The sequence below is a fragment of the Aquila chrysaetos genome, chromosome Z, assembly GCF_900496995.4.
Source record: "Aquila chrysaetos chrysaetos chromosome Z, bAquChr1.4, whole genome shotgun sequence".
Lineage (NCBI taxonomy): Eukaryota > Metazoa > Chordata > Aves > Accipitriformes > Accipitridae > Aquila > Aquila chrysaetos.
The window spans coordinates 71,467,875-71,477,905 of record NC_044030.1 but is presented as its reverse complement, the minus strand read 5'-3'; positions in this window follow the sequence as shown (position 1 = coordinate 71,477,905).

Here is a 10,031-nt window from a genome sequence, read left to right as displayed (position 1 = left end):
AACTTATAAAACAGCTACCTTGCTATGGAAAGCACACTGAGGATGGAAATGTACAGTGGTCACTACTGAAAAGTTAGTATTTCCTTCCATATAGTATGCAGGGACACCGGCAGACCCTTGGTTCACTTAGAGAGAGATGAGAAGCAGCTGCTGTTAGCAATTATCACTGTGCCAATAAATACTATTTATTGTATTATTTATTATTATATTACATTATATTTATTATAACCTTTATAATATTAAGGAGAGGTCAACTACATTCATAGTGATAAGCCATAATCATCTTGCTTTATAACATTCACCTTACCTGAGATTGTTCTGCCTCAAGAAAAAAGTTCCTCTGTCTTAAAGCTAGTGGTAGGGAATATTACAACGTCGGCTGTGGGTTTAGATAGATCTGTCTTTTTTAGAAATGTATAAATCCTAAATGTGTTTAAACTTCAGTCTGAAGCATTACCCTTTCTGAGTGGAAAAAAATCCACTTCCACATTTTTCTCCTAGCAGTAGAATAAAGATGTTAATAATTGTTAAATTTACAGTCTAAAAGTCTGACTATTCCATTTCTTATATTAATCCTCCTTGAATTCACAGGCTCATGTAGCCCTTTGTCCATAGCTTCTAAAGAAATAATTATCTTAAATCTTAATTTTGCTTTCCACTGCAAGTATTTTCTTAGCTGTTGAGAATGTTCCAATCTCACTGCAGGAGGCAGTTATGAACTCTAATTTGGACAAGTCTTCAGTTTCAAACAATAATTTTTATAATTATCATCCTGTTTCTACTCACTGTCTTTCTTATTTGGGAGGAATAATGGTCCTGGTGGAAATAACAGCCCCCTTCCCTTCTTACCGAACATAAACTATCCCCTTTTTTGACGTTTCAAACTTTTCAAAGCATCACAGCACAGAAATACCAGTGTCTTTGGAAATTAACTGATGTTTGTTATTTTTGTTATCTAGATTGGTAACATACATTTCTTAAAAAAAATCTCAAATGGATATGGAATTATGCGGCTGTCAATAATTATATTCTCGTAAAGTCTGCTGTAGAGATTTGCAACATGTGCACATAATGAGAGGACAGAGGCAGAACACGGATCCAGCACGAATTCTATCATGAGACCTTAGGACTTCAGTGTCTGTTTTGCTCTTGTGACTGAAAGATGTCACAAACAGGGAATTCAAAGTCCACTGGCAGATCATAAGTCTCTGCTGATTCTTCTCATGTCTTCTCATTTTATAACAGTGTAACTCTGTGAACTCAGTGGAGTTACTCATACTTTATAGTGGAATAAATTGCAACAAAAACAGGCTGTTGAGGTTTAATTAATGCTTACATAAACAAATTTCCATTTGTTTATGAGGCCTTAAACTCTTGGTTACATGCTGTAAACAAAAGGTAATTTAAGTGAAGGCTAAGAAGATCTATTAAAGTAAAGTAAATTCAGCAAAATAATTAGAACCACAAATTCATTAGTTAAAGTAACTCCAGGAAGGAGGATAGTGATGCAATATTGGTCTCGTGCTCCTCTCATGTGAGATCCAGAGCCGCATAAGATAACTAAATGCATACTTCTCAGAATTCAAAGGAAGCAACAAATGCTGACATCCTCTGATACGGGCCTGGAAATTGTTTCAGTGAATGAAGGAAGAGCTGATACATGCAATTGTCTACTTAAAAACAAAATGAGACTTAAAGGAGCTCTGATCTAGTACATATATGCTTTGTTTTTCTGTTTGCAAATTCCATTATAATAATGAAGTATCTTTCTCTACTTGAACCTATCTGTAGCACACTAATTAGCAAGGATAATCTTTTTTTATCAGATGTGTCCTAAGTCATAATCATTTCACAGATTACAAATGCAAACTGACCTTAGTTGCTGAATACCTACATGTATTCTGAGTTCCTTATTGGCTTTCTTTACTTTCTGTATTTATTCTGCAATAATTCTATCATCCTGCAAGTTCCCCATGTCACCTCAGTGGGCCTAAAACCAATGGTCCTCATATCATTTGAAGGAAGGACAAATTATCTGATGATACCCAAGATGTGGTTAAGAAAATCATAGCTGTATGACATCTTCTGTATTTTTTTATTTTTCAGTGTATTTAGTAATACTTGGCAGTCCTGTGATCTACAGAAGAAAACTGAAAATTCTTTCGGTTTGGTGTGACTCTGCTTAGGCTCCTGATGTTGGGGATAGTAAACCAGGAAGAAGCAAATGTAATCATGCAATGCCCAAAGCAGGGTATCTGTAAAGATCTCCTATATGGATCTCATATCCCACACAATGATCAGTGATCCCTCCTTCTACAGGAATAATGCAGTTGCACCAGGAATTCGGCAGGCAGCTTTAGGCTTTCCAGTACGGTGCACTGAGTCAATGCATAACTAAAGTGATTAAGGATCTGGACCAATGAATACAAAGAAAGTTAAACAAAACCCTTGATTTTTCTGTATTCAGACAGATCTCTTTAACAGATCAGGTCTTCAAGAGGGTATAACTGTAACCATAACTTCAGAAGTATCATCAGCAATACATACAATTCCCATTAAAGTCTTTACACCCAATAACTCTCCTTAGAGATGTGGAGGAAAATGATTCATCAGCTAAATCCAAAGCAGTTCATTCCAGGTGACCTTAAAGGCTGTACAAGCAAGTTCTTGTTAATGATTTATAACAGGTCATCCAAGCATAGTTCACTGCACTGAACCCTAGCCAGGGAATGGAAGTTATGACAGCACAATACATGGGATTCAGTGACAATATACAGTGAACCTTACAGGAAGTTCAAGTCTGTTCTTTGCTAATCTGTTGTAAAATAAATGAAAACTGAAGTGAAAAGTGAGTCCAGCTAATGAATAAGAGGGATTTGTATGAAAAAGTTCTCTTTTAAGAACTATTGAATTGTGATTTAAAAAATGGATGACATATTTTTGGTTAAATTTCTTGTTGGGGCTCAATGTTGCTTTATTTTGCTGAGAGTACAGCAGTGGCTGCAAACATCATGGTCTGGAAGAGATGTTAAGAGAACTTAGGGACAGATTCAGATAGCTGAGTGCAAGATGGAGATCGTTTTACATGAAATGGAGTCTGGCAAACTAACATACTTATGGCTTCAAATACATCATATTGAAGGTTAATTGTTGATGATACTTCTTTTCAGATAGCATAGTCCTGGAATGCTGAACTGTGAAGAAAATCTTGTGTGCCCTTCTTAGGGCAAGAGTATGTGAATTGCTACCAGAACCAGTAATGAAGGTATATATAACTGGCTAAATCAACCATTTTTTACTGTTCTGTCCCTCTTGAAAATTCAAAAGCAGCTGCCATTTCAGCATCAAAGCACTCTAAGTAGCAAATTGCTTGTGAACTGCTGAAACATTTTGCAGACAAAATACAAAAGTAGATCAGTCTTAAGTGGCAGTTTTCACTTAACAGAATATACTTTGCTGCTGCAGCACACAGGAAGCTGAGATTGATAGCTATCTACTCCCACCATGAGTAAAAACTGTTTGCACAAAAAAGGGGCCTCCTAGTACCACAATGAACTCCAAACATAAGTACCTCAAGTGGTCTCTGTAGATAAAGAAATATTGTAAAGCAATACTGACCTTCTGAGGACTGGTGGAAGAACTGAACTGTTTATTAAATGTGTTCTATATAAAAGCAGAGGGACAGCTGTGCTGATACATACGCCTGCAACAATCAAATCCCGAACAGACTGACTGCCTCCTTCTGTTTTTTGAATGCTGATGGAAGTCTGGAAGAGTCAGATCTTTACCTGATTTATATCAGGAAACATCATTTGATATGCGAGGAGGACTTAGAGCAGCTATCTTACAGTAACACCTTTCCTGTTGTTGTCAGTGCTATTATTTAAAGAGCCAGCAATAGTGACTAGCATTCAGCCCCTGCCTAGATTTGATTTCTGTTAATAAAGCTATACTAGCTTACAAGCTGTGCCTTCAGCAGACAGTACTTTGTCAAACATTCAGGAGCTACAGTACCGGTTATTGGTATATAGCTACTTGGTATCTGCAACCCACACTCAGAATGTAATGGGTATGCCTGTAGTCAGCTGGATGACTGCACACCTGGAAGTGCTAAATGCTTATTGATTGAATAGACTGGAAAAGCTTTAATACTACAGTATATAATGTAGCTGTCATAAATTCATAATAACTGGTAGGAAAAAAAAGATAGAAAGACTATTACTAGCTTCAGATTTCCAAGTACTTCCTATTCTCCTGAAGGGTTCGCATTTTTGCTGAAGATAGTAATTATTAACTAACATACATTTCTTTTTGTGTGTTTTGGATCAAATATGTATAACAGAAGTCCCCAATCTTCTGGTATTACAGTCCTATATTTTATTTTCCACAGATGCAGTTCTTGAAGGTAGCAATGAAGACAAAGTAAAATTTTGAATACAGAATATAATTTCTGTATTACGTTGACAATTGGCCAGCAAAGATTGGAGACCATTATACCTGACAAACATATCAGCCCTACCTTGACACTGGTAGACTTCCTATTTTTCCTACAGCTTTGGTCTCCTAGGTTTTGGCTGGTTGGAGGAAAAGTCAAAATCAGAGTAGTAGAACTGTAATAGCATTCCAGAATAAAGGGTGCAGAATGCAACACAGAGGAAATAACTCGGTGTTTGAAAGAAAGAGAAGTGAGAGTAGAGATGAGATGATGACATTTTGTCTGAGGACACCTTTGGAAGTCACCTGCACAAGACATTGCACTACTCCACATCACTGCAAATAGTAAAGACATGAAAAAATCTGCCCTGCAAAATTCAAGCAGCCACTATTGGTTGCTTCTATGAAATTGCTGTTATTTCATATGTTCAGGTGTTTGGATGGAGCACTTGGCTTGTGTGAGAATTCACACTGAACAGGCTTCATATCATGGTCTCTAATTACAGGCAATAACAGCAATACCCACTTTTGAGTCTCCTCATCCCATTCAAAAAGCACTGGCTCAACTTGTAGAACTTGAAAAGTGAGCGAGTCCTGGTCCTGACAAGAAATAGTCATCACACTATGCCTCAACAGCTCTCCAGTCAATAGAGGTTTGCTTGGCTGCTCATTTGTAAGGATTCTTGTATAACTACAGGAGAGATGAGTCCCAGCTTGGCATTTTACATTGGTAAATCCTCGTCTCTAGCTGACCTTTATTTTCATTTTTTAATGGCTATCTCTTGGCAGGAAGACATGTACAAAATATTACTCATGTATGCCTTGTATTATTTACATATCAGGCATATAACAGTCTTAAGAATTGGCTTTAAGGAGGTGGTAGTATCCCCAGTAGACCCCAGAGTTAGTGTCTCATGGTGGAACAGCTGAGCAGCTGAGCAGGTCCCACACCTGCCTTTGACCATCAGCATTTTATCCAGCCCTCTAAACTGCAAGCTGAATTTCTCCGCACTTTTTCGTGTCTGCAAAGAAAACAGAAGAAAAACAAAGTAGGGATTTGTGCTGATCCTGCACCATGATCATTGCCAGATTTCCTGTAAGAGCACAAGAAGAGGAAACAAAATATGAATGTGAAGTGAAAAAAACTTCTAGCACTTTTAAAAATCATGGCAATAAAGCTGCAGAACATTCTTACCAACACAGCTAGCAGGCATTCAGAAGGAGAGGTAGACCAGAAAACTAAATGCCTAAGTGATCCCATGGCTGCAATAACTGTAATAATTAACAATAAGTGCTTTTTAATTACATTCCCCTTTTTGCAAAGACTTCATGATGCCTTTCTGTAAATGTTTTTAAGTTAATGATAAAATTTTTGTTGATTCTTTAACACAAACATGTGCCCAAGGTAAGTTACAAAATATATAATTAAAGGATCACGCAGGATTTCAGATATCTAGTCCTGAAGCCAAATGTAGGATTTCATTCTCCATTGTCCAGGTAAATCATTGTGCAGTCAGTGGCTCAGGCACTGTTTGAGGCTTACAGCGTGGATTGTGCATGAGGCTGGTCTTAAGAACTTAAATGACAGAACAGACAGAGGCCAAGTGCTCTTTCAGTAGGACATGTGCTTTGGTAGCTGCTCCATCAGCATGTCTGCAAAGGGAGTACTTAAGTTGCTGTAATAATCAGCACAGTTATAGTCAATATGCCACATAGCACACATGGTCTTGCACAGATGGAAGATGCACTTGATGGATGGAAGGCTGTGCCAGAAAGGAAAAAGTTCTTGAAGGAAAAAAAATCTTCCCCTGGATACTGGGAAGAATGATTTCTAGGTTGCCTAAATTTTCAACTTTTTATTGCTCTTAATAGTATCTTAATTGCGTGTGGAACCTTTGCCTGATTGTCTCCAGGTTCTGAAGTAAACCTTCATCTATAACGAACATTTTATGAACCTATCAGTCAGACATAATTTCTCCCAGCAATAATATGGTCCATAGGTCTACAGTTTTCTAGGAAGGTTTCATGGCCTGAAAGGAGGAGTAATCTAAAATTAGCTGTTAATATTTCTGCATGTATAATACATGGAACTGCAGCACTGACAGTGGGCTAGCTCAAAACCTTTTCTGCCAGTTTAGCTTTAATCCTTTCCAGACTCTGTAGATTTCCATGGATTATTAAAGAGAGCTAGAAAAACTACCACATTTCATGTCCCAATGCACTATGTTCACTGTTGCTTATCAAAAAAACACAAAACAAAAACGTTTTTGCAAATCAGGTTACAGAAGATTTGCTTGTGAAAATCTGGGTTACCTCTGAAGAGGTAATATCTACATGTACAAAATCTTTATAAACAATGTGTATGTATGTTATTTCTACTCGTGATGCACAGTGCATACCCATACAAAAATGGCATGGTACATATTTATCGTAAAAATTAACACAGGTAGCTTTTTAACAGAGATTTTCCCTAAGAGGTTTCCCAGGCAAGTACTGACCTAGCCAAGGCCTGTTGAATTTATATTTGGAGCTGGACTAGATGATCTTTAAAGGACCCTTCCAACCCAACCATTCTATGATTCTGTAATTTTAAGACTCTATATTCTGGGATAAAATGAAAAAAAATAGCAAAGTACTTAACACCTACAGTTATTTAAACAATAAGCCACTATACAGTTCTTTTAGGCATGCTTCTCATAATTCTGCAGAATCCAAATGACTATGGTTTATGAAACTGATAGATACTAAGTCTTTAGTCTTGCTTCTTCTTCCAGATATTTAAAGTAACATAAAAGAAAACATTTGGATAAGAATGCTAGAATTCAACCACCCTCTCTTGCAGCTTTCATCAGATACTGATCTCCCCAATTTCACTAGTCAGCTGATCTTTGTGGGGTCACAAAAATATGAAACTTGCACACAGCAGGTAAGATTTGGTGTGGAGCTTGTAAGGCAGCAGATAATACTGAGTAGATATAAACGCACATCCTGTCCTAGCTGTGCATTTCCTCTTCAAATATAAAGGTAACAAAAGAACAAGCTGACATCTTTGTGTCACAGATGTAAGGTTTAAGGATTTTTAACCTCAATTCACAATTCAGCACGTTGCAGTTTTCAAGCTTTGCATTTTAGTTACCACTATCGTTTTGACTTTCATTAACTCCCTGCATCCTCCCTTCCCTCTTGAAATAGTAAAGAAAGAGATGAGGAGGATTAACAGAACAGTGCTCTGTCAGAGGCACAACCCACATTTATTTTCCTTCAAAACTTTCATACAGTCACTGATATTGTTTCACTAGGCATACCTATCAAAGGAAGGTATGGCTCCACAGCAAGGTTTTTCTCTTGCGTAAGAGCACACATCTGGCTTGCTCTAGGCACAAGAGTAATGGCCTTTCATGCACAGAACAAGTCATTGTGCAATGGAGACATGCCAAGTCGTCTGATACAGAGAAGATTTCTTGCCAACGATTGGTATCACTACAGGAATGAGCAGCTGATTTCTTAAGACTTGTTTTAATGGAAGAGTCTAGAAAAGGCCATGTTGTAGCTATCTGAATTCTGCACCACCTTGGGTGAATCATTTGGTCCTGGTGTGGGACAAGGTGGTGGGAGATCTGGGTGTGTAATGACTGCACTAACCAGCTTTCAGAACTGTTTGGGGAGCCAGACAGAACTCTCCAGGAAGCTGGGTGTAGGTCACAGGCTGCTAGGTGGATAGCCTTGCACTAGAGAAACTAATGGTCCCTTTTGGCCTTCATTTATAACCTGAATCAACTGCTTTTGGAAAACACTTATCTACTCAATCCTGCACATAAGCATGCCTTCTGAATTCTTGGTTTCACATCTGCAGTTTAATTCCTTCATTTCTTCAGACAAGAGGGGTTTTCTTTATTAAAGAAGGAAAATGTATGATTCACACTTTTCTATGATCAGTTTAGTATTCATTTTTGTCCATTTGCTATTTCACAGCCCTCCCTGGGACAGGCTGCGAACAGTCTGGCTGGCTGTTCTCTGCCTTCCTCAACACTGCCGTGAGAAGCCCAGAGCTGGAAGAGCACATGTACACTCTGATATTTTTCCCAAACTCAGCTGAATGTTGTGTCCAGAAGGCTTATCAGGTTACCTTAATACAGATTTCTCCAGAGTGTCACTGTGGTGATTCTGGAAAAGGAAAAAAACACAGGGAATTTTTAGCTATACAAATCGCTAATACGGGTTGAACCAGAGATACGGATAAAGATCATTTGGATGTTTGCTTAACATTTTTTTCCTTGTGTAAATAAAACGCACCATAAAGCAGATTATTTTGAGATTTACAACTAAATTTTATTTTGTAACATAACTCTCAGAAATCCTAGAGGTAGTGCTGGGAAACACCACACCCATCTCTAAGAGAGGAAAAGGAGGACCTGAAAAGTTATATAGCTCCATCAGTCTAATTTTATATTTGAAAAGCCATTAGGACAAATTGTAAACCATTCATTTAAAAGCTCCCATCTAACTGGACAGTACAATTAGAAGGGTGAAGCCATAGGAAAAAAGCAAAGCAAGAAACACTCTGGAAAATGCCATGGAAAAAAAAGCAAGTGTTCAGAAAAAACCCATAACTTAATGAAAAATAAGCAAACCACCAACCTGCTCTGGATAGGCAGAAGGTGCTGGAATGGAAATTTTTAATTCTTGTGTTGTATTTTGGTCCCATAGCGGTAACTTCAGCAATATTTCAATTTGAATTACAAAGTATTGGAGATACAGTTCTTCAACCAAAAATTAGATCTATAATGGTTTAAAGAGAACCTTTGTATTTTTTAAAGGCAGGAGGCATCAACATTCCTAATGTACTGCTGTGTACCAGAAGACAAGAATGGGTGTGGCAGACAACTCCTAGGCTGAAAACAACTGTCTGAACAGACCTACTAACAAGAACAACAGTATTGTTACATTAGCAAGGCCATTAAGCAGTACATGAGGAAATAAAAGGGACATAGGTTTGACTTCAAACTTTTTTATATTACATTACAAACCATCACTGTTGATAAAACTTTCTTGTATTACTGTACTATAAAACACTGTGCAGAGTCTTGGGAGTTTACGTGTTAGAGAGTACATAAAAATTAATTTGCACTTGACAGAATGTCTGTTATTTGTTTTGTTTGATGTTGTAGGATTTCTATGCTGAATGGCTCCATGATCTTCATAGGCATTTACCCTTTCAGTGGAGGATGACACGGCAAAAGCAGTCACGTAGATCTGGCCCCAGGGAAAAGTGCCGGAGAAGTTCATGAACAAGCTCCTTCACAGGAATTACACGGGCAAGCTCATAACAACATATAGCCATTGCACGCGTCACCTTTTCCGTTGCCATGACGGACAGAGAGGCTGTTGAAAGGATGATCATTGTGTCTGTTTTGACAAGTTATTGTACTGGTTTACGTGGATGAATACGTTTCCACTTGGTGACAACACAGGAAGCCTGGCTGACGAGGGATGCCCCTGAAGACTCTGGCCTAGAAAAGAAACCTGCGTTTCGCACTGCCAGCGCTCAGGCAGGATAGCAGCGGTGCCGGTTGCAGCCAGTGCCGCTCACTTGTTAC